We start from the raw sequence: 22,466 nt of genomic DNA, 5'->3' as shown, positions 1-22,466 counted from the left end.
CTCTGCCTTCCCCATGGCATGGCTCCTCCTGACTGGACGGTCGCTGGTGGACTTCCTGACTGCACACTCCTTTTAGTCAAGATTCACACAGCTGCAAAACAATCTGTCCCCTTACTGTTGCATGCAGTGTGGGGTGGCCAAACCTCCACTGGACTGTCACAGGGCGGTCCTGAAGATCACGACCGTGCCTCTTCAGCTGTGTGTCTCTCCCCAGCAACACACAGATCACACTTCCACAATTATGCCCTGGGCTCTGCCGCCATCTTGCTCCAACGCTCTCTTATACCTGGTGTGGCTGTGCTGAGGAATCGCTACCTGCCCTTAAAGGCTTGCTTTGCTTTGCCTAGGCAGTATAATATTCCTTGACAAGTTAGAGTCCACTGAGAGAACTGATCACACCACAGACACAAGTTCAATTACTCAGAATATAAAAAGTCCTCAAAGAGTACTCAAGAATACGAATGATTTTGTAAGTACACATACACACATGCAGAGAGCACGCAGAAAAGAATGAAGACATTAAGAAGGCCCAATAAAGTTTTCTGAAAAATGAAGACTATATTTTAGATTGGAAGTCAAATACACATCGTCCCAAGGGAAATGGATTGTGTATCCACTTACTAAGTAATATGAGACATAACAAATCCTATACTTCATTTTTTATCCGATAGGAATTTTATGTTTTAATTTCTATACTTTCATGGTGAAGGATACTGCCTTAGGGATTCCACTGCTGTGGAAGCTCTTGGGTCACACTCCATCCCTGAGGGAAATCAAGGCAGGAACTCAGGGCAGGAACCTGGAGGCCGACTCTAGAAGTGCTGCTTACTTAGCATGCTTTATTATAAAACCCAGGATCACCTGTCTAGAGGTGGTACCACCCACAATTGGCTGGGCCCTCCCCATCCGCCACTAATTAAGTTAATTACCTACCATAGGCTTGCCAATGGGCCAATCCGGTAGGGATATTTTCTCAGTTGAGGTTCCCGCCTTCCAAATGACTCTAGCTTTAGTCAAGTCGACACAAAACTAGCCAGCACTGTTGCTCACGGGCTTTTAAATCATGAACTGAGACAGCAATTAATACTATAAGCAAAATGATATAAAACCGAAGGCAGTTCTACTTTATATTTAAGAACAACAACCATCTGTTTGTCAAAGTGCTTTAAAAGATGTAGCTCCTGACTTTAAATTCAATTCTATTACAAATCCAGTCCTGAATCTTACTGTCTTGGGTCTAAAGCCAAATGCAGTACAGTCTGGTATAAGAGAAGCAGTCAAAGGGAGCATTATCACAGCTGCCATTCTTCCCACCGCACGTAACACAGGAGAAAATGGAATTATTTCAGTCTTAAAGCAGACATTCTTAAGTTATTAGTGACACAATGATCCAAGTTAAAACTTCTCTGGGGAAAAAAAATCCTGTAACACGTAAGTGTAAAATCCTATGTAGAGAAATTAGCCCTGTCCAGGGAGGTTTCATCTTCCTGGCATTTCTCAAGCTTGCTGATGACCAGTATGCACTGAGTCTTCTGTGACCCGCCTCGTCCTCCCCTTGTGCTCCTATCAGAGCTGACACGATACTGAGGGTACCCTAAATGTCTTTGCTGGAGCAGGGAAGGGACCAATCCAGTCTCACTTATCATATGTCTGCCTCTCCCCACCGAATCCTGAGTTTTTACAACGCAGACAGAACACGGTGAGTATAAGGCAAATAGCTGGGTTAGTCTGGAGAGGCTTTATTACATTTGTTTATTTGCGGGAAGAAGAGGGCTCATGCCACGGGGCATGCTCAGAAGTCAAAGGGCAGCCTGAATGGACCACAGGTCCCCAGGCCTATGTGCTGAGCCCCACACCGGGTCCTTAGAGAAGTTCTAAGTGGCTAGTTTACCTCTCCTTCTGTTGGAATCACAGAAGTGGTTACAGTCCAGGACAAGCCTGGATGATTAGACTGCATGTGTCTAACACAGCAACACGCCTTCCTGCAGTACCGTGAAACCTCAGACCCTTTCTCAGGATTTGGAGGTACAGAGACTGTCCAGCCGCCACACACCAAGACAAAGTCCAACCATACGCCTGCCACAAAGATGGAGATCCAATCACAGCACAGAGATGTTGAAATGATATTGTAGATAGTACATATAATACATAGGAAGGGCTTAGATTCCATAAGAATACACACTAAAGAAAACACACAGCATCTACTACAGTTAGAAAAACAGAAGCTGGCGAGAATTTGACAGCAATCCAATAATGTCACGTCATCTACTACAAAGCATGGTAGCAGGCCCTCGACCTTGGCTTCTGTAAGAAACTGGAGACCTAATGTTTGATGAATGACTAATTAGAGGCAAGTTAGTATCATTTTATAATCCTGCCTGCATCTTACCTACAGAGGTCATACACAAAGACCTGAGCTAAATATGCATGCCCAAAATAGAGAACTGGAACGCCAGACTTCTTCCTCCGACGAGAGGCACGGTCACGGAAGTTAATTGAATTCTTATCTGTCCTCCTATTTTTATCTCCATGTTCTCTATTACCTGGCGTTTTTTCTCTGTCTTCCTCTGGCTTGCCCTTCTTTCCTTAGGCCTGAACCACTTTTACTACTAGAAGCCAAAGCCACCTGCCTACAGTTCTAACACAAGATCCTGCCAAGAGCCACTCACCAACCCTGACCACTGCCAACTGCCAATTCCTTGTCTGCAACTAGACTCTTCATCTTAGTAGCCATATATGCTATTGTTTAGGACAAAAAGAAATTACAAGCAGATTAAGATTGTCTTGGAGTTGGACATGGTGTCACACATTCATAATCCTAGCACTTGGGGGCATGAACAGGAGAATCAAGAGCTTAAGGCCTCTGGGCTGCCGCAGAGTGCACTGGAGGCTAGTCTATGTGACATGAGAAATGGTCTTTAAAAAATAGAAGACTATGACTTTCATATGACACATAGTGATGTAACCTCTAATCCAAGCAGCCAGGAGAATGAGGCAGGAAGAGCACAAGTAGAGGCTAGCCAAGACAGCATGGTCTACAGGGTGGGTGAGTCCTGTCTCAAAATATATATCGAACAAACAAAAAGGTAGTAGATTTCATTAAATAATATATAGAACTTTATAGTGTCTGTTCTGCTCCTATATGTACCTTTTGAAAAACTCAAAAGAAAACAAATCTTTAAAAAATTAGTATAAGATTTTTATCATTTTTGAGTTGTGTAAAAACATCACGATGGTTATAATACTGACTGGCCACTTGATGGAATTTAGAATCACTATGGAAGCAAATCTCTGGGCATGTCTATTGGAAAAGCTTAGAACAGGTTAAATGGAGAGGGACATCTCACCCAAATGCAGACAGGTCCTGAACAGCATGCAGAGGGCATTCTGCCCTCCACACCTGAACGAAAGCAGCCTGGCCTCCCCACCATGACAACTAGACCCTGCACCTGTCAGCCACACTTGTAATCCTACCACACACTCCCACCCCATGCCCCACGCCCTCCGTGAGTGGTCTATGAAAGGTATTTTGCCACAGGAGCAAGAGAAACTATGGGTATCTGATTTCACAAACCACTGTTCTCTTTGCAAAGCAAACCCTATTTCATATAATGCTTCTACAAGGTAAGTATGCCATTGGCAGGATGTGTGTCTTGGTTTCCTTTCCTCTTTCTGGCTAAAAATACTCTGATCCAAGAGCCCTAACAAAGACAGAGTTTATTTTAGCTCACAGCTCAAGGTATGACATCATGGCGGGGCAGTCAAGGGGCAGAGCTGGAAGCAGCTGCTCACTCTGATGTCCCAACTGCGAACAGCAGGGGGTTAATGCGCACTGCTGCTCAGCTTCCTCTCTCCTCTGACAGTCAAGGATCTAGGTCAGGGGATGCTGTCACCCACAAGGGGCAGCAAGACAACCCCTACAGGCTTGCTCAGAAGCCTGTCTCCCAGGTGAGTCTAGATTTCATCATTCTGACAATACTGATCACCGCAAAGCACAACAGAATGTCCAAGGCAAAAATGTTTAAGGCAAAAACTTTAAAAGAAAATTCAAGGCTGTAAGTGGAAGCATTCCAAGACAGAAGTTTTGAGCCGCAAAAGCCACAGGTGTTCACTTATATTTTAGCCAGTCTCTACATCGGAGTTACAGAGGGAGTTTCCAACAACTGTCAAAGCCCAGCACCATCTACACCAACTGAACCAGAATCCCAGGGTTTGAGCCCAGGCACAGGAACTAATAATCCAAGGCTCCAGAGCTGACTACAATGTATTCAAAATAACTGGCCATTTGGCACTAATACTTTATTAAAACAAAAACTGTCATTCAATCAAATGCCAATCTTTATCTAGTATTCCAGTGTTTAAATCCAATACTCAACAAACTAGACCCTCAGTGTGATGTTGTCACAGAGACTCGGAAGTATACTGTCAAGACGAACATCAGGCTGAGAAACTCTGACAGACAGCTTTCGTCTACATGCAAAGAAAGTGTCACAGCGTGGGTGTTTAAAAGAAGTGGCATGGTGCTCCTCCTGTCAAGACAGTAAGGAAGTATTTTTTTCCTATTCCTCTTTCCGGGTACAACTAAACTAAAACAAGCATAGGAGTCAGTGAAAGGGACAGACAACAGTCTGTCAGGGGACCATGAGACAAAGAACAATCTGAGTCCTATAGAGGTCCTGCTCCCTTCACTGCATCTCAGACTCAAAGGTGAAAGGCTATCAACCTGAAAACACCAAGAGAAGGGTTACAAACACAGCTGAAGCCTGTGGTCACAGACAAGGAAAGGCAAGGTAGCAGGGTAGCAATCTTCTAGACAATAATTATGCTATTTCCCAGCCAAATAGGACAGAAACATTGCACTCTGCCTCACCCCAACTGCAGGGTGATATCACAGAAGGCCACAAAGATCCAAGAGTCTCATCTTCCCCACATCCCACTATCTCCACCCCATGTACAGGCGGAACCCACGTGAGGACCACATCAGAATGCCATCAGAGACTTTAATACAGCCTGAGTGCTGGGCATGATGGGACACAACTGTGGTGCCAGTAACTGGAAGTCTGAGGGAAAGAGGTCACCTGGATCCAGGCTACACAGGGAGACCTTGTGGGGGTTTGAAAGAAAATAGCCTCCAGAGGGGCGGCCCTATGAGGAAGTGTGGGTTTGAGAGTAGGTGTGGCCTTGTTGAAGGAAGTACGTCACTGTGGGGTGGCCTTTGAGGTCTCTGGTCAGAAGCATCGCCTCAGCTCCCTGGCACCCCTTTATACAAAAAGTCTGGATTGTTTGGCTCGGGGCTTCACCCCAGCTCCTGGCATAAGCTCCCTCCCCTGGGAATTGCTTCAGTCCAAACTCCACCTCTGAGAAAGTGACCTCTCCCCAGGGAGGGTCAAGAAAACCCACCAAACAGTAACCCCCTCCCCAGGGAAGGTCAAGACCACTCCCACAGGCTATTTAAACTGCCCCCCAGAGAATGAACACGTGGTCTCTGGGTTTCACGTGGTCTCCTTCTCTCTCTTCCCCTCTCCATGCTTTCTCGGGGCCACCTGGGAGCACTTCATTAAACATGATCATCTTTTAATTCAGTCTAGTTTAGTTAGATTGGGATTATTTGCGTCGGCGGAGAGGTTAGTCTAAGAAAGAATTATCAGTCTCCAATGTTCAAGCCACTCCCAGTAAAACAGACCATTTCCTGTTACTTACAAACCAAAATGTAGGACACTCAGCTACTTCTCCAGCACCATGTCTGCCTGCAAGTCACCATGTCGCACCGTGATGATAATGAACTAAATCTTTGAAAATGTAAGCCAGCCCAGTTAAATGCTTTCCTTTATAAGAGTTGCCATGGCCATGGTCTCTTCACCGCAATCGAAATCCTAACTAAAACACACCTCGTCTCAAAAAACAAACAAAAACTCCAACAATCAATCTTGAACATGGCTTAAAACAAATGAAAAAAACAGTTTCAACAAAGAAAATCTTAACAAAAAAACAGAGAATGGAACCACAGAGATCCACCTACCTCTGCCTCCCAAGTGCTGGGATTAAAGGTGTGCGCCACCACTGCCTGGCTAACAAAGAGAATCTTAACAAAGAAGCAAAAGCTACAAAGAACCGGAAGGGGAGCTGGACACAGTGGCACACACTTGTGTGCCGGTAATCCAAGAATTCTGGAGGCTGAGGAGGAAGATCAGGAGCTTGAGGACAACTGGGATACACAGCAAGTTAAACACCCTAACTAGTAATAACTTGTTTAAAAACAAGAGGGCGCCGATGAGGGAAGGGAGAGAAGAAAATGACAGCACCGAAAGGAAGCAGCTGAGGACCAGGGCTGGCTCATGGTTCAGTGTGGTGACTCCGGGACAGGTGAGACAGCCCGGTGAGATACGAGCACGCTGCATACAGCTCTCACTGGCAGAAAACAAGAGAACCCATCTCCGAGGATTCAAGACGCCAAAACGAAAAATCTCCCTCATCAGCCTGGTCCCAGAGTCGGGGAAAGGGAGGCAGCGATAGAACATGCTAGAGAAATCACGATGCTTTTGATTTGGCGAGAGACAGATACACATGCTTGGGCTAGAGAAGTTAAGGGAAACCTAAAGAAGTCAGAACCCAAAACCTCTGCCTCACGCTGCAGTATAATAAATCTTCTGAGAACCAAGAACAGGGAATGCATTCAGAGAAAAATGGGATCTTACCCGGTGTTCTGAAAAACAATTCAAATGGCAGCAGGCCTCTCTTCAGACACCACGGTAGGCAGAATATTTTTCAAATGCTGAAGGAAAAAAAAATAGGTTGTCAACCCAAAAGCCTACACTCAACAAAAATACGCTGAGCTCAAGGGAAAAAAATAGATTCAGAGATGAAGGGATGCTGAAAAGAATTGTCAACAACAGACATGGTTTAAAAGAAATTGTGTTAACAAAAGAGGGAACCGTACCTTATGAGGAAAACAAAACAAAACCATTGGTGAATACACTTTTCTTGTCCTTGTGTTTGACAATTAAAGCAGAAAAGTTTACATATGGAAAACATTGAAAGCATGACGTGCTACTGGTGGGGGAGGGTTCGGCACCACTGTTAGGAGGCAGGACCTCTCTGGTGGAAGTACACACTAATCCCACCTCCAGTTCCTGCCTGTCTCCTGGTCCCCAGATATGAAGGGATGGCCAGGCTGAGGGATGCCCTTGCTGTCTGGAACTCCTCCAAGCCCTGCCTGCCACAATGGACTGGAAATATGAACCTATAGCATGAATGGATCTTTCTTCCCCTAAGTCGATCTGCCAGAAGAAAGCAAAGGCTAAGAGGGAGGCAGGAGGCGAGGCTTCCATATCTCACCACTGGTAAGATGGTGACAAGTAATGAACTCTGACAACATCCAGAATGACCTGAGAGACAAAGCTCTCGGAGTGTCCATGAGGGAAAGTTCCAGACTGGGTTTACTAAGGTAGAAAGCACATCCTTAAACGTGGGCATCGCCATCCCATGGGCTGGGTCCAGGCCTGAATGAAAACACATTAACTGAGTGCCAAGCCTTCAGCCCTCTGATTCTTGACTGCAGATGCAATCTGACCAGCTAGGAACAGAAAACTAAACAAACAGAAAATACAGACTTCAGCCCTAACAGCAAACCCAGTAAGTGCAAATAATCCAAGTATATTGAGACAACAGAGTAGTGCAGGAAGCATGCATGGCCCAACTACAAGCTGCCTACAACGTGTGTAACAAACTATTTGTCGTACTGGGGATTGAATCCAGGGCCTCACACACACTAGGCAACCACGCTATCACTGACCTATAGGCAGGCCTCAATTCTTTCTTCTTATTAGTTTGAGATCTAACTAATAAGATCTAAGATGGCCTTGAACTTACTCTGTAGCTCACACACACCTCAAATTTAGGATTCCGCCTCAGCCTCCTGAATAAACCAGATTATAGCACACACCACCTACCCCAATTTAAGTTCACCACAGAGGCGGGCTGAAAGGAAAAGAATGTAAAATGATTAATCACGTAACTAGTAGCCAAAGGAACATTAAATGACCTCTAATAATATATAAAGTTAACTTTGAAGCAATGAAAATATCAGACAGAGAAGCACATTACATAATGAAGGCTAATCCATCAAGATACAGCACCTGAGTGTGTCCAACAAACAGCAACGCCGGAAAACACAAAGCAGGTAACCCACAGGTACAGCAGGAGACTCAACACTAAGCCCTCCCTCCCTTTATTCCTCCCCTCATACACCCCACTTCTTCCCCCTCACTCCTTCTCCTGGTTAGGAGGCGATATTTGTAACTGAACAGGATAAGGTGAGGGCTTTAAGTCAGGTTGTGTTGTTAGGAGAGCCATTAAGAGGCAGAAGACATTCTCATGCACAAGGCCCTAGTTCAATCCTCAGCACTGCCATTTAGGGTCTTCTGTTACTTGAATCACTGATCATGTGATACAGTCATGAAGATGCCCAGGGGGTGTTTCCGATGCTGTGCTTTCCCCCATCAGCCTGTGCTCAGCACGCAAATGTCACCAGGCACCTGCAGTGCACAACAGATGTGCTATAAACAGAACGCTTTGTCCCTTCAAGTCCTAACCCTCAGAGTAAGGTCTTGGGCCCCTTGTAGGTGACTAGGTCGTGAGGACAGGACTAGTACCCTCCTGAGAGAGATGTCCAAACCATATGACCTACGGCCAGCCACAGAGGAAGCAAAGACAGGAAGACCTCAAGCTTAAAGCCTTCCTGGACAGCAAAGCGAGCTCAAGGCCAGCCTAGGGGATTTGCAGACACTATCTCCTGTTTTAAAATGCAAAGAGGGCCAAGGATACAGTTCAGATTAGGGCGACTGGCCTTGGTGTCTAAGGCCTGTGCCATAAAAACAACAGAGATCCCAAAAAGCCCCTTGCTGCCTTCCTCCAGGCAAAGCCATGACAAGAAGATGGCCATCTACAAATCACGTCAGAGTGACACTCACTGCCTTTCTCTTGGACTTCCCTACCTTTAGAAGTATCCAAAATAAACCTGCTTTGCTTATAGCACACCCAGAATATAGCCTGAACAAACAAACTAGGTATAAATAGTCTGGACAAGAGCAGATGTAAATTATAAAGTTTCTCTCCTACCAATATTCTTTTTTCTAAAATATCTGATCTCAAGGAAGTCTGAGGGAAAAAAAAAGGACAATATCTGCTTAGATGACTCATACTGAGATATGAGTAACCACGAGCGTGAACAGTCCCAAGGTACAGAAACAGTCTCACTCAAAGGACGCCGTAACAACTGTGTGCAGAGCGGAATTCAAGTGCTCCCTTCTGCTGAGCTCAGCGCCCCAGGGCCTGTCGCACCCTCCAGCCCCATCTCTATCTTGGCAGTTCTAGTATTTCCTAACTCACAAAGCATTGATAGTAGCTTCCTTCTTGCTACCAACCCAGATCCTGAAGGGGCTTTGCCACCTTTCCCACGGGGAGAAGACATCCCGTGGGCTCGTACAAAGACAACCCAAGCCCCACCAACATTTGTAGGAGCTGTGTTTGTCTCCTCGGCTGCCTCCAAGTTCCTTCCTGTCACTAAGTGCTCCAGGGCATCTGCGCAGATGGTATCACCAGTCCCCAGGAGGCTGGAGTCTGTCCTCTCAAATTAAGACAAAAAGACTTAGAAGACACTGGACTGCATTTTAAGGCAACTAAGAAAAATTCTGACTTCTGGATCCAGCAGAGCCTGATGAAGGCAATGGGCGTGTTTGGCTGAGCTGCTGGGTTTCAGAACAGTCCCAGATTCCACTGAGGTGCTTATTCCCCTCCTGGTCTACCACCCCTTTCCTTAGCACGGCAGCCGCGTCTAAGTGCCGAGAGTGTGTTTCTGTGTGCCGGAGTGTCCATCCTGTGAGGAGTAAGGAGGAGGCACGCATAATGTGCAAGGCTTACCTCACAGACTCCAACACAAGAGGCAAAGGCAGAAACAGCAAAGGATGGGTCATGCCAACTCCAGCCAGCAGAAAACTAACCAGCCCACCTGCCAGCTCATCAGGAGAAAGCCCGCTCTGTGTTAGCGCTGCAGGCTGTGCCGGAGCACCACCACTTGTGAGCACAGTGGGTGGGGTAGTACATCGTGGCAGGCATGCAGAGTAGAGCTGATCCCCTCATCACCAGGCAAAAAAGAGGGTTCCAAGGCCCCTTTGAGATTTACCTCCAATGACAAAAAAAAAAAAAAAAAAAAAAAAAAAAAAAAAAAACCACAAAACCACCACCAGACCTCTATGCTTCCTACTACCTCTCAGTACCAAGCTGGGGGCTCCAGCTTCTCACACAACACATGGGCCTTTGGCGGATCTGTTAGAGCCAAGCTCTGCCCCCAAGGTCTAGGGCTGAAGAGCTGAACAAGAAAACACAAGGAGGAGAGCAGGTTCTGTCTGCTCTTGTTTTTAAGCAATAGGAAGGAGGAGAGGAAGGCAACGGAACATGGCTGAGCGGAGGGCAGATTAATGAAGATGCTACTGAAGAGTAGAAGTATCAGACACTGCTGGCTGGCAGTGGTCAGGCGTGCTGGAGAACTGAGAAGAAAAACTACAAGTTGCTGTTCCTGCTAATCACGGTTACATATGCAAATAGCTTTTGTTTCATGCCTGATTATTATGCAAAATAGATCTGCATGTTATAAATTATGTCAGGCTGATGTGTTTTGAGCTTTATGTAACCACCAACTGTGCTTCCAGCCCTCTCTTGGCAGCTTCCTTCTTGGTCAATTACAAAGCTACAAGGCAGCAGAACCACTCCTAAAACTTGAAGCATTCCAAGTCACCAAGCCGGTTCAGGAGGTCAGCATTTGGAATTCCGATGCTCAGCTGGTCTGCCCTGCAACCACAGTATTTTAGTCTTTCCCCAGCTATTACTCACCTCAACAGTGCTCCACACTTCCCAACTAACGGCGAACAAATGAGTTCTGAACAGGCAACATCCAAACCAAAGCTTTTGCTTGCTTGGTGGCTTGGTTGTCTGAGACAGGGTCTCACTACACAGCCCAGGCTAGCCTGTAACTCACTATGCTTCCCTGGCATCCCTTGAACTCACTGGCAATTCTCCTGCCTCTGTCTCTCAAGTGCTAGGATTATAGGCATAAGCAAATCCTAAACTCTTTAAGTACCACACTTAGAAGAGATGTTAAAATTACCAATGGCTAGACAAAGATCAAATAATGTGGTTTTGAAATTAACACTGTAAACTGCGCTCCTCAGTTATCCTTGGTCAATATGCAAACTTCCTCCATGGAGGGAAAACTCAGCAACATCTCCAAAGATCAGAACTGCAAGTACCAAGAATCTCGCAATGGCTAACCTTGGCTGTCTACTTGACTATATCCAGAATCAACCATGACACAAATCACCACAACAATGCTGTAAGGACTTTACTTAACCTGAAGACCTAACCCTACTCTAGGCACGGCAGCCCACGTGGAAGGACATGAGGAACTCCTTTTTGCCTGTGCGTTCGCACTCTCACGGCGAGTTCATCTGTCCTATTGCTGTGCGCTCCTCCCACGTGTCGGATTTGGGACTCCCACAAAGGCTGCAGACCAGCAGCTTTCCACCCAGGAATCCTTTAGGCTTTGAGCACTAGAATGGGACTGTTAGTCACCCGGTGAGACAGCCGTGGCTGCCCAGACTGCATCCTGTACAGTACCCTAACAATCCCTTTTGGATGCCGATCTTCATTCCGGTCCTTTAAGGAACCTACTAAGGTATTAGAGACCCAAGACCCAGTTCCTAGGAATGCTCTGACATGCACCTTCCCTCTCCATCATCTGTGAAAGAACAAAAAATAAACGACTACAGTATTATTCTAACAACCGAAACAGTAACGTTTTAATAATGATCAGCACGCATGCAGCATCAGAGTCACGCCAAATGCTTCCCGAGGCATCTCACACAGTTCCTCATTCAGTCCTCACACAGCTCTTAAAGGTGGGAATCAGGGGAAAGAAACCCAAGATCACATTGTGGGGCAGCGCTAGGGTCTGGACAGATCTGATCAAGCTCCAAAACCCAGTCTTAACCACTATAACTTATTAAATCACCAGAGTGTCTGTTATAAGGTAGGGTTTATAAAATTAGTGGCGGGCTTAACTACAGAAATACCAAGATTTATTAAAGACATATACCCATAGCACTGCTGTGATCATGAGGAAGCGCTCTCTCTCTCTCTCTCTCTCTCTCTCTCTCTCTCTCTCTCTCTCTCTCTCTCTCTCTCACACACACACACACACACACACACATTCAGGGCTGTTCTGGGGTATTCTAATAGAATATTTCACTGGCACTTCTCAAAACTCTTAGGGTCATCCAAGAACACAAGCTGAGCCGAGAGAAAAGCCATAATGCAGTCTAATATTCCAAGGGGTCCTGGAACAGAAGAGGGACAGTTAGCGGAAAACCGGTGACGGCCAAATAAAGCCCGGCCTTTAGTCACCAGTTACATGCCAGCGTGGCTTTGGTTTTGACTATCTTCCATTCTAAGAAAAAGTCAGGGGAAACTGAAACCAGGTAAGGGGCATGAGAGGAATCCCTTGGAAAATACATCTAAAACCATTCCAGAACAAGGGGCTGGGGAGAGGCTCAGGGTCGGAGCATTGACCCACACGAGGCAAGGCATAGACTTTGTCTTGTAGGAGGTGCTGAGTTAGACCCCCAACACCAAACATAATCTCTCTCTCTCTCTCTCTCTCTGTCTGTCTGTCTCTCTCTCTCTCTCTCTCTCTAATACACAGAAGAAGGAGGAGGAAGAGAAAAAGGAGGAGGAGAGAAAAGAAACAACTAAGGGAGGACCCAGTGTAGCTCAAAGGCAGCCTGGGCAACATGGCAAGGCCTGTCTCAAAAAAAAAAAAAAAACAAAAAACCCACAGTAATCACATGCAGTGGCTCACACCCTCAATCCTCAGGGGCAAAGGCATGGGGGATTAGGAGTTTAATGTCATCTTCAGCTACACAAAGTCCCAAACAAATCTGGGCTACAGGAGACCTTGCCTCAAAAAAAAAAAAAAAAAAAAACCCAGCAAAAAAGAAGGGAGAGGAGAAGGGAGGGAGGGAGGGAGGAGGGGAGCAGCAGGAAGAGGGGAGAGGAAAGGGAGGTAAGAAGAGAGTTAGAGTTTAGGGGAGAACAGACAGAGCTCTTCACGTACTGGCATGAGGTTCAGACAGTGTGGGCACAGGGACTGCGGTGTCTTCTACGTCAAAGGAGTAAGAAAACACACATGTAGAAAATGGGTGCTTCCGGGAGGGCCCGTGATCCTCAGCCTGGCTGCTTCCCAGAGGAAAGGGTTCAAGGCAGGAGACTAAAACTGGGCCTTCTACACGTGTCTGTTTGCCTCTTCTAAACTGCAGTGAATGCATGCACTACCCATTTACATCACAACTAGCTTTTTATAATAAAAAGCACTTGGACTAAGATCAACTGTGAAAATAATGTAGTGAGTGGGAGAAATTCGAAATCAAAATTCAGAAATTAATTTTCCTCCACTGTCTACTGAGACTTTCCCCACCAACACCACTTCTCCTTAAATGTACTTGGATCCTAGCTGGGTGGGGCTGCTTGCCAGTCCAGCACACTGTCAGCTTCTTCGTCAAACTGGCCTCTCTCCCTGAAAAATCTAAACTTAAAAGCCACCCACCTATTGTGGTTTTTAGCATGCTGTGTATCTTACCTACACCAGGGACAGCAAGTACCAACACTCATGCCGTCAGGACTCCCACCCATGACAACAGGCAGGGTGGGACCACAGTGGCTTGCCCATGAGATCCAGCAGCTGTCTTCACCATGGCCCACGGAACAAAACCTATTCACCACATCTGGTCCCCGCTGCATGAGTCCGTCTGCCTTCATGTCATCCTCCATGGACTTCCTGTTATGTATTTATACCACTTTCTGCTCTGCAATGGACTAAGGATGTAAGAATGCAGGTCGGGCAATGGTGGCCCACGCCTTTAATCCAACACTCAGAAGGTAGAGACAGGCAGATCTCTGTGAGTTCAAGGCCAGACTGATCTACAGCATGAGTTCCAGGACAGGCCCCAAAGCTACAGAGAAACCCTGTTTGCTGAGACAAAGGCTAGAAGTTGTCCAGCATTAAGACCTACTGGGCCACCCCAGGGTGGGTTTCAAATTTGGCTTTGGCTTTCAGAGCCAGTCTAAGAGTTTGGGCACCAGTCCACACAGAACAATTCTATTTATTTATTTATTTGTTTGTTTGTTTTGAGACAGGGTTTCTCGTAGCTTTTGGTTCCTGTCCTGGCACTAGCTCTTGTAGACCAGGCTGGCCTCGAACTCAATGAGATCCGCCTGCCTCTGCCTCCCAAATGCTGGGATTAAAGGCGTGCGCCACCACCGCCCGGCCAGAACAATTCTTGAAAGAGACTTACCTCATTATATAAAGCAAAATAACCTCTGAGATAACCAAGATAGACACACAGTTACATCTTCAAAAGGTGGCATTGTTCCTGTCAGTGTTCCTCAGGAGACTGTGACTCTTTACCAAAGCCCAACTCAACACGTGGATTTTACAAAGAGCAGACAGACCTGCTCTTCATTCCTTGTCTCCCAATTAAATGATAAGCTCTATGAAGACAAGATCTACCTCTTCTAACTCCTACCCTTAGTTCCAATGTGCTGTTGTTGTATCGTAGTAGTAGAAGGAGGAGGAGGAGGAGGAGGACAACACGTGATCATTACCACAATGAAGAGGACAATGAGGAGGACCACGGCACTTCACTCAATGTAAGTGGAAGTCTACATGATGTAATCTGAGCTCACCCTGACAAAAGTTCTCTCTGAACAGTGCAAGTTCCACTCCCATTAAGTAGCTGAAGCCTCCACAGAGTTACCCAATCCTTTTGTGGGATTACTGGGCATCAATTTCATTTGTGATCTTCCAATACCATTTTTAGTTTTGCATATCCCTAACTCAAAGCTTGCCAAGATATCCAATCAATGAAACTGAAAGAGGAGCAAACACTCTAGCAATCCCTATTAAAGGAAAAACAATATTACCATCTTTCAAGAATTTAATCAATAGCTCTTTACAAACCAGCGGACAAGGGCAGGCTCCGTTCTAAATGACCCTGCAAGTTCAGAGAAGATGGAATTCTAATGCAGATCGTCTCAACTCCGTTCCAAGGAGCTGCAGCTTCTGCACATCCTCCACTGTCAGGAGCTGTCCTGTCCAGGTCTCACATATATACTCACCCCACTGTCCCCTTAGGAACCACCCAGCCCCCTACCTGAGCAAACTGAAAATAAAATGAGTACTAAGTAATAAATTATGTAGGTGAAACCATCATGAGCAAAACAAAGTATTAGGGGGAAAAAGACCACTCCTAAGCACAGACATTAGGACACATTAACAATCCTCTATCTGTATTTTATTCATGGAAATCATTAATAAATAAGTAGTCTCCTTCGACCCTGGATGGGCTTTCTGTACATCAGTATTTCAGTTTCCAGGACATTCCACACTTAACTCCCTGTATCCCCGCCCCAGAGGGGACTGCTGTCGTGAATGACACAACCTGGCTAGGCACTGACAGGCGGGGAAGAGACCAGCTCTCTTCCTCAGAATTTGAGGAGGTGAGTGACATGTCCAAGGAAAATATGACATAGACTACCCCTCCCACTTGGGCCTACAGTTCATCTTACTGACCCAAGCAATTTGAATGTCTGTCACTAATTACTGATTTAAAAAAAAAAAAAAAAAGATGGAAGTATTCAAATGCCAACACGATGCTCACTTGTCTGAAATCAAACAGATAACAGGTAACATAACAGATACCATAAGGCTAACCCAGGCTTGCACACTCTACTGTTTCTCCTACTAGCCTGCCTCCAAAGACTCAAGTGTTTGGAGAGAACTATCTGCCAAAATTAAAGCCTAAGGAGCCTAGGAGTTTTATAAATCCCCAGCCAAACGCCATCACTCCATCCGCTTCCTTGTTCTTACTAAACTCAACCATAACCATAACAGCCACAGTAACAAGTTACACTGAAAGGCATGTGGAAGTTTATTACTAGAAAACGTTTGATTTTTTTTTTTTTCTTTTTCACTTTAGTTTTGACTTAGGGGTGAGGGACAACATCTGCTCTGGTGATTTGTGGAGGTCACAGACAACTGGTAGGAACTGGTTCTCCTAGGTCTCAGGGATCAAACTTTCTATATCAGGCTTGGCATCAAACACTGATAAATCTTACTACCCCCCACCCCTCTTTTCACTTCTCATGAGGCAGGGTTTCATGTATGCCAGGCTAGCCTCAAGTTCTCCCTACTGCCAAGGACTGAACTTCTGAGCTTTATGCCTCTACCTCCCAAGTACTGGTATTCCAGGATGTGTGACCACTCCTCGTTTGTGTAGTGCTCAGTCCAGGGGCGTCAAGCATGTTGGGCGCAAACTCTACCAACTAAACTGTACCTCCAGTCCTTTTCATTTCTATCACAGGCAACTACTTGGCTTTCTCATATATGACCTCATATCTCAGTTAAGACTTCCAGACCCTGTGGGTAGAAAATATTGAACTCTGAGAAGACAGTGGGAGTCTGGAGGGGTAGGAAGCTCACCTACCATCCACAGCCAGTCAACAGGCAGGCATGGAGGACTTTACGTTAGCATTCTCTGTGAGAAAGGCCACTCTGACCCTACATATACTGACTTAGTTAATCATCTACCTCCATCAACTCATAAAGTGTAACAGGAAGCAAGTGTAGAGAACTGATAGCCCAAAAACAATGGGAACATCAGAAAGGTCACCTCGGAGTGCCCTGCTCCTCACAGGGGTCAGGTGATAGCTAGCTAACTCATACTGACAGGATAGATAGGCACTTGCAGCTGTCCCAGAGCCCAGCAACAGGGAAAGTGTCTCGCTAATCTCTGAAGGCCCTGTTTAATCTGAACTCCAAAACCAGGCAGGGCGAACTGAGAGGGGAACATAATTATCATGTTCATCATTTGTGACTACAGATGCAGCAGTCTTGACACGTTCAAAGATACATGGATGATGATCTCATCTGTGCAAGAAAAGCTGCCCGTGAATGCATGGCTGTGCATGTGGTCATGTGGATGTGTGTTTAAGCACACATAAGTGCAAAGATACAGGTACAGAAATGTGAGTGACAGTGCTGACAGATGATGCCCGAAGCAGGAGCGCCTGCAGGGGTAAAGGGGTAAAGAGACGGGACGGGAAGGAGACAGATGCTCAGCATCTACTCCGTATCCCCATCATTCTTTCAGTTTTTGTAACTGCCACGTTCCATTTCTGATAAATAAAAACATAAATTAAAGGCAGAGTCCAAAGATTCTTTTCCCAGAGCTGCTCTAGTTAGTAGAGCAAACTCTATTTTATTCAGAGAGGCTCATTCAACAGACACCCATGGTCCAGCTACTCTATGTGTCTACTGAGTTAAGTTGGAAAACGAGCATGCTAGTCACCATGTGCTTAAACAGACCTGTGACTTCTGTAGGACACGGTACTGAGAGAATTAACTTCTAGTTTTTATCCATTCCAGATTTTCTAAATCTTATACTTTAAAAAAAATACCATTTTTCCTAATTAATATAGACTTGCTTATTTGACAAATGTTAGTCCCTGCTTATGTGTCAAACACACTTCACAGTGAGTTTGCCATGAAGAATAAATATTATATGTTATGGTCCCTACCTAGCTTCTAAGCAGTTGAGAATTCTTCACACGTGAGAACTTTTAGGGGTGCATAAAAGCTGGAATAAGAACCAATACTTCAAAGTGAAACTGCACCCTCCAAAATAAAATTTAATTCCAGTTTAACCCAGAGAAACATAATTATATTTTGTACAAAACTGCACAATCACTTTAGTCTTAGAGGGAATAAATTAACGGGAAAATAGAAGCCACTGAATGCAGAGGCTACCTGTCTGGGAGCCTGAACACAGGGCTCTAGGATCAGGTGGGCATGAAGAAGCAGATATTAGACATTCCATGACCCTGGTTCTCCACCTGAAATAAGGAAACCACGCCCTCCCTCCATTAGGATGGAAGAAATCTACCTATTTTTAAGAAGCATGGTAAAATCTGGTAGCAAAACAGAATGCTCATACACTTGCTTCCTTTCATCTGGTTTAATTTTTTCCCCCAGCTTTGTCATTTATTAACCAAGCGAAACATAATTCTGCACACCTCACCAAGTAAAAGAATGCAGGAAGTAAAGTCAAAAAACACAAGTCCACATTAAGACCCTGTCTCCAACTGTAAGGCTTAAAAAACAAGCAAATCATAGAATCTTTCTGCACCTACCAGAAAACTACATAAAATCTACGTTCTAGCATGACTTAGAAATCAAATATGAAAATACCCGTGAAGACAAACTCTAAACATGTCTCCAAAGAAAATACACAAATACCAAGAGAAACAAAAAGGCGAGATGCAAATAAAACTCATACCACTTGGCAACCATTAGGCTGGATAGGACAAACATAACCAGTGGAAAAAGCAGGAGCCTCGTGTACGGAGGTGAAGCTCAGCTGGTAAGGTGCCTACACGTGCAAGGCTCTGAGCGTTATCACCGACAGCACATCAACATAAATTAATGGACAGTAGAACCTGCATGCACTGGTGATGAGAATGCCCATGCATAGAAGCTCTGCAATGGTTCTTCAAAACAGTTGTCACCATGTGACCAAATATTCCACACAGAGGTATAGTCCCAAGAGAAATGAAATATGTTCATAAAATATTTGAGAATGAGTATGCACTGAAGTATTAAACAAAATGGCAGAAGCGAATGCAACCCAAATATGCATCAGTTGAAACGAACAACTGTGGTATATCCACACAATGGAATATTATTCTCCCATAAAAATAGCAATGCTGTAATAGGAACACTGACGGCAAGCTACGTGAGAGGCACTGAGGACCATACAATGCATAATCCCATTCATGGCATGTCCAGAAAAGGCAAATCCAGAGGCATGGAGACGTAGTGCCTGCCTAATTGGCTGTGATGATTACACAATCTTGTTCATATTCAACACTACAAAACCGTACAATGTAAGGGTAAATTCTATGGCATGAAAAATATCTCAAACAAGGCTATACAGAAACTAAGTTTCTGCTCCTTTTTCTTAAAAGATACCCTGCTTTCCTATTCTAATTAGGTTTTTGTTACTGTGAGACGGGAACTGACCAAAACCAACTTGGGAGGAGAGAATTTCCTTCACACCGTTATAGTCCATCAAGGAGAAGCCAGGGCAGGAATTCAGGGCAGAACCTGAAGCAGAGGCCCCGGGGGAGTGCTGCTTACTGGCTTGCTTCCATGACTTGCTCAGTTTGCTTTCTTATTACATAAGCCAAGACCACCAGCCCACAGTCAACTGGGCCCTCTCTCATCAACCAGCAACCAAGAGAAAGCCCCAGACTTACCTACAGTAGGACAATCTGATAAGAAGCAATTCCTTAATTGCGACTCCCTCTTCCCAGGTAAGTCCGGTTGACAAACACTCACCAGCTCACTAAGTTAAAGGCCTACTTTTCCCAAGAGATTACTGTTTGCCTACATGAGCTAAAACAGTTTTCTGAAGTTAGTTATTACACATGAGTGGTGTTTGTAATAACGTGAACTTATTCCAAAGAAACTGTACAAACCAGATTAATCGGCTATAATCTTACTCCCTAAAAAAAAAAAAAAAAAAAAAAAATCAACTTTATAGACTGTGTTTGTTCTAAGGAAATCCTTATAGAATACATACATACACACATATATGTGTATGTATATATAAGATCAAAATGCAACTATAATATATATTATATCAAAATGCAATTTTTTCTAACTTTTCAGATACATCATTAGTAAAAGGGCCTGTATAAAATACCTCCTCTGGGTACCTGTCAATCATCTGAAACCCTGGTAGACCCAACTTTTCTGCTGTATGTTCTGCATGTATTTTCAGACTCCTACGTCCACCACTGCACCCTATTCTCTCCCATGGACTATTCCAGTACTCATTCACAGTGGCTGAAATGCGGGTAAACTCTTTAAATACACAGAGTAGGGCCAGTTGCTAAGGTTAAGTTTCATCTGGAATGTCTGAATACATATTCAGCAAACCGATTTCCTGGAATTGGAGATACAAAAACAATCAATACAGAAGTGTAAATGCTTTGCAATCCCTTTGGAGTTTTTTGCTGTTTGTCACAGGGTAAAGGTAGCCACCAAGTTCTAGCCACAAAAAGTATTATGTGTAAAGGCTTCCTGGTTCTAGAACAAAGAAAGTATTTTATTGCCTAAAGCAGAAGGAAGATATTTTCCTTCTATTTAGTATTGTTACACTAAAATACCATACCAATGGAACCAGCGAGGTGTGACAAGACCCAAGGCTTGTAAACGAAGATAAATTGTTCTTTATTGAGATTCCTTCCTGGATGGGGGTAAATCCATCCCACTAAGAAAATAAAATTGATCCAACCAAAGAAAACCACATGGATTTTCCACCCTGGGGTACCCCGGGTGCCAATTTTAATGTGAGAGCTTGTCAAACTACTGGCAGGCATATGGAGGGTTATGCTGGACTCAAACACAACCTGAAGACGGCTAGGACCTGTCAAACAGCAGCTGCTGAGTGATCCCCACAGCAGCGCTCCCAACTTCTCTGGCTCAGGGCCACGTGTGAGAGGATGTCAAAGCCGGGAGAGCCACGGGGCTGTCAGTGTCTGCACACCCCTGCCGCACACAGGGTGAATCCCACCATCCCCTCCAGAGCTAGGTAGACCGCAGCTCTCTTTCGTTCCAGAGGACACTGTCCCCGCACCCTGGCCAAGTACCTCGGGCCTCCCTTTGTGGCCCTCTAGGGCTGGAGCGGTGGCCCGCCCGCAGGCCCCGAGGAAGCCGAGTCCTACGGGTGACCCCTGAGCACGGGCCCTGCAGCCCGCGTCCCGCACCGGTGGCCACCGGCGCACACAAAGGAGCGGGCCGGGACGCAGAGACGCAGGGGCTTGCCCGGGATGCCCGCACGCGAGGCAGGGGTGGGGGGAGACGATCCCGTGAATCCAGGCTGACATTCAAACCTGTTGCTGGATTCGGGGCCCGGGGACCCCGCCAGGACGCGGGCGCGACGGGTGCGGGCCGAGGCCGAGGCGGCGGGAGCGGGGAGGGCCCGCGGGGGCTCGCACCTCGGGCGCTTTGTCTGCGGCGGGCGCGGACCGGCCGGCCAGCGGCGTGGAATGGAAGGAGGGGGAGGCCGCGCCCGGCCTTCCGCCCGCGCCACGCGCGTCCCTATCCAGCGTGGCCTGCGCCTCCCTCGCCCCGCGCGGCCGCACTCACCTGGCTGGCGCGGGCCGGGCTGGCGGGCGCTGGGGACGACGCGGGGACGCCGGCGCGGCGGGCGGAGAGCTGGGCGAGGCGGGAGGGAGGCGGGCCGGGGGCGGAGCGGCCCGGGCGGCGGGCCCGCGGCAAATCGCTGCCCGGCCCTCCGTGCGTCAGGCTGGGGGGCGGCGGCGCGGGTGGCCCGGCCACCTCCCGGCACCCGCGGCTCGGCCCCGTCCGCGCGACCTCGCGTGCGCCCGTGGCGGCGGCGCGGAGACCCCGCCCGGCACGGAAGGGGGCGGGGCGCCTGGGATTGACGTCCTGTGGTCCCCACCGGGAGGAGCCCGGCCGCGTGGGTGGTGGAAGCAGCCCTGACCGGGGGTCAGGAAGTGTGGCTGGAGCTGGAGTAGCCCTGACACCTTGTTTGTTTTCTCCTGCTTCATCCACCTCCTCTCTCCCGTGGTCTCCGAGGTCCCCCTTGGTCTAATGTGACCCCTGTGTGCTGGGATGCCAGTGATCCCATATATACCCAAGGTGGGAAGCTGGAGGGGAAAGGGTTGCTGGAAGGGCTGGGTGGGACTCCAGACTTTTGTTTGGCTCTGGGGCTCTTTCCATTGGATGATCCAAAATTCACAAATGGGGCTTTCTCATGATTGCTTCAGAGTCTTCTTTCTCATTTTATTGCACAAGTCACTTTTAGGTCATTTCCTGAATTCAATTCAAAAGAGTCATCCACTCAAAACCGCAGTGGCCACATGGTCCCAATTCCAGGCCTTCCCTAGATCTCACACTACCACCCCAGTATCACCATCTCAGCTGATAAACGCTTTTCATTCCAAAAAACACCCAGCCCTTTCTGTTAAAGCTCTCTGGCTGGAAACCCGAGAGAGATTTCTTCCTTTTAATTCTAGGGGACCGATCTGTATCTATTGCTACTTGGCTTACTTAAGAAGTCCTGCTTTTTACCACGCGGAGGGCCACAGCTTTCTAGATTCACTTCTGCTTGAGTTCCAAGTAACTGCCGACAAACCCTCCAGAAACAGAGCCCAGCACTGTCTAAAATCCTCAAAGGTTGCATCAGGCAATACACAAGCCCATTTAGAACCGGATTCCTCCACTTCTTCAAGTGTCTTCTCCTTCCAGGCCGACACACTGCACAGATTCC

The 22,466-nt window shown here is 46.5% G+C and overlaps 1 protein-coding gene across 8 annotated transcripts in view; it reads right to left on the bottom strand.

The window, feature by feature from the left end:
* Positions 1-21,547, bottom strand: part of Sestd1 (SEC14 and spectrin domain containing 1) — a 95,095-nt gene extending 73,548 nt beyond the window's left edge. For 4 of the 8 annotated variants that reach the window (XM_057754914.1, XM_057754922.1, XM_057754917.1 and 1 more), the window contains exons 1-2: positions 21,320-21,547; positions 6,696-6,772 (exon numbers count right to left, since the gene is read on the bottom strand). The gene's annotated coding sequence lies outside the window, so the exon portion shown is untranslated. Of the gene's footprint in view, positions 1-6,695; positions 6,773-21,063; positions 21,213-21,319 lie in introns of those variants that run through there. The other 4 variants (XM_057754915.1, XM_057754918.1, XM_057754920.1 and 1 more) reach the window with 3 other exon arrangements.
* Positions 21,548-22,466: the final 919 nt, after the last annotated feature.

The sequence above is a fragment of the Chionomys nivalis genome, chromosome 22, assembly GCF_950005125.1.
Source record: "Chionomys nivalis chromosome 22, mChiNiv1.1, whole genome shotgun sequence".
NCBI classification, from domain to species: Eukaryota; Metazoa; Chordata; class Mammalia; order Rodentia; family Cricetidae; genus Chionomys; species Chionomys nivalis.
Note: the sequence above shows the minus strand (reverse complement) of the source record. Positions and strands in the feature narration are given on the sequence as shown.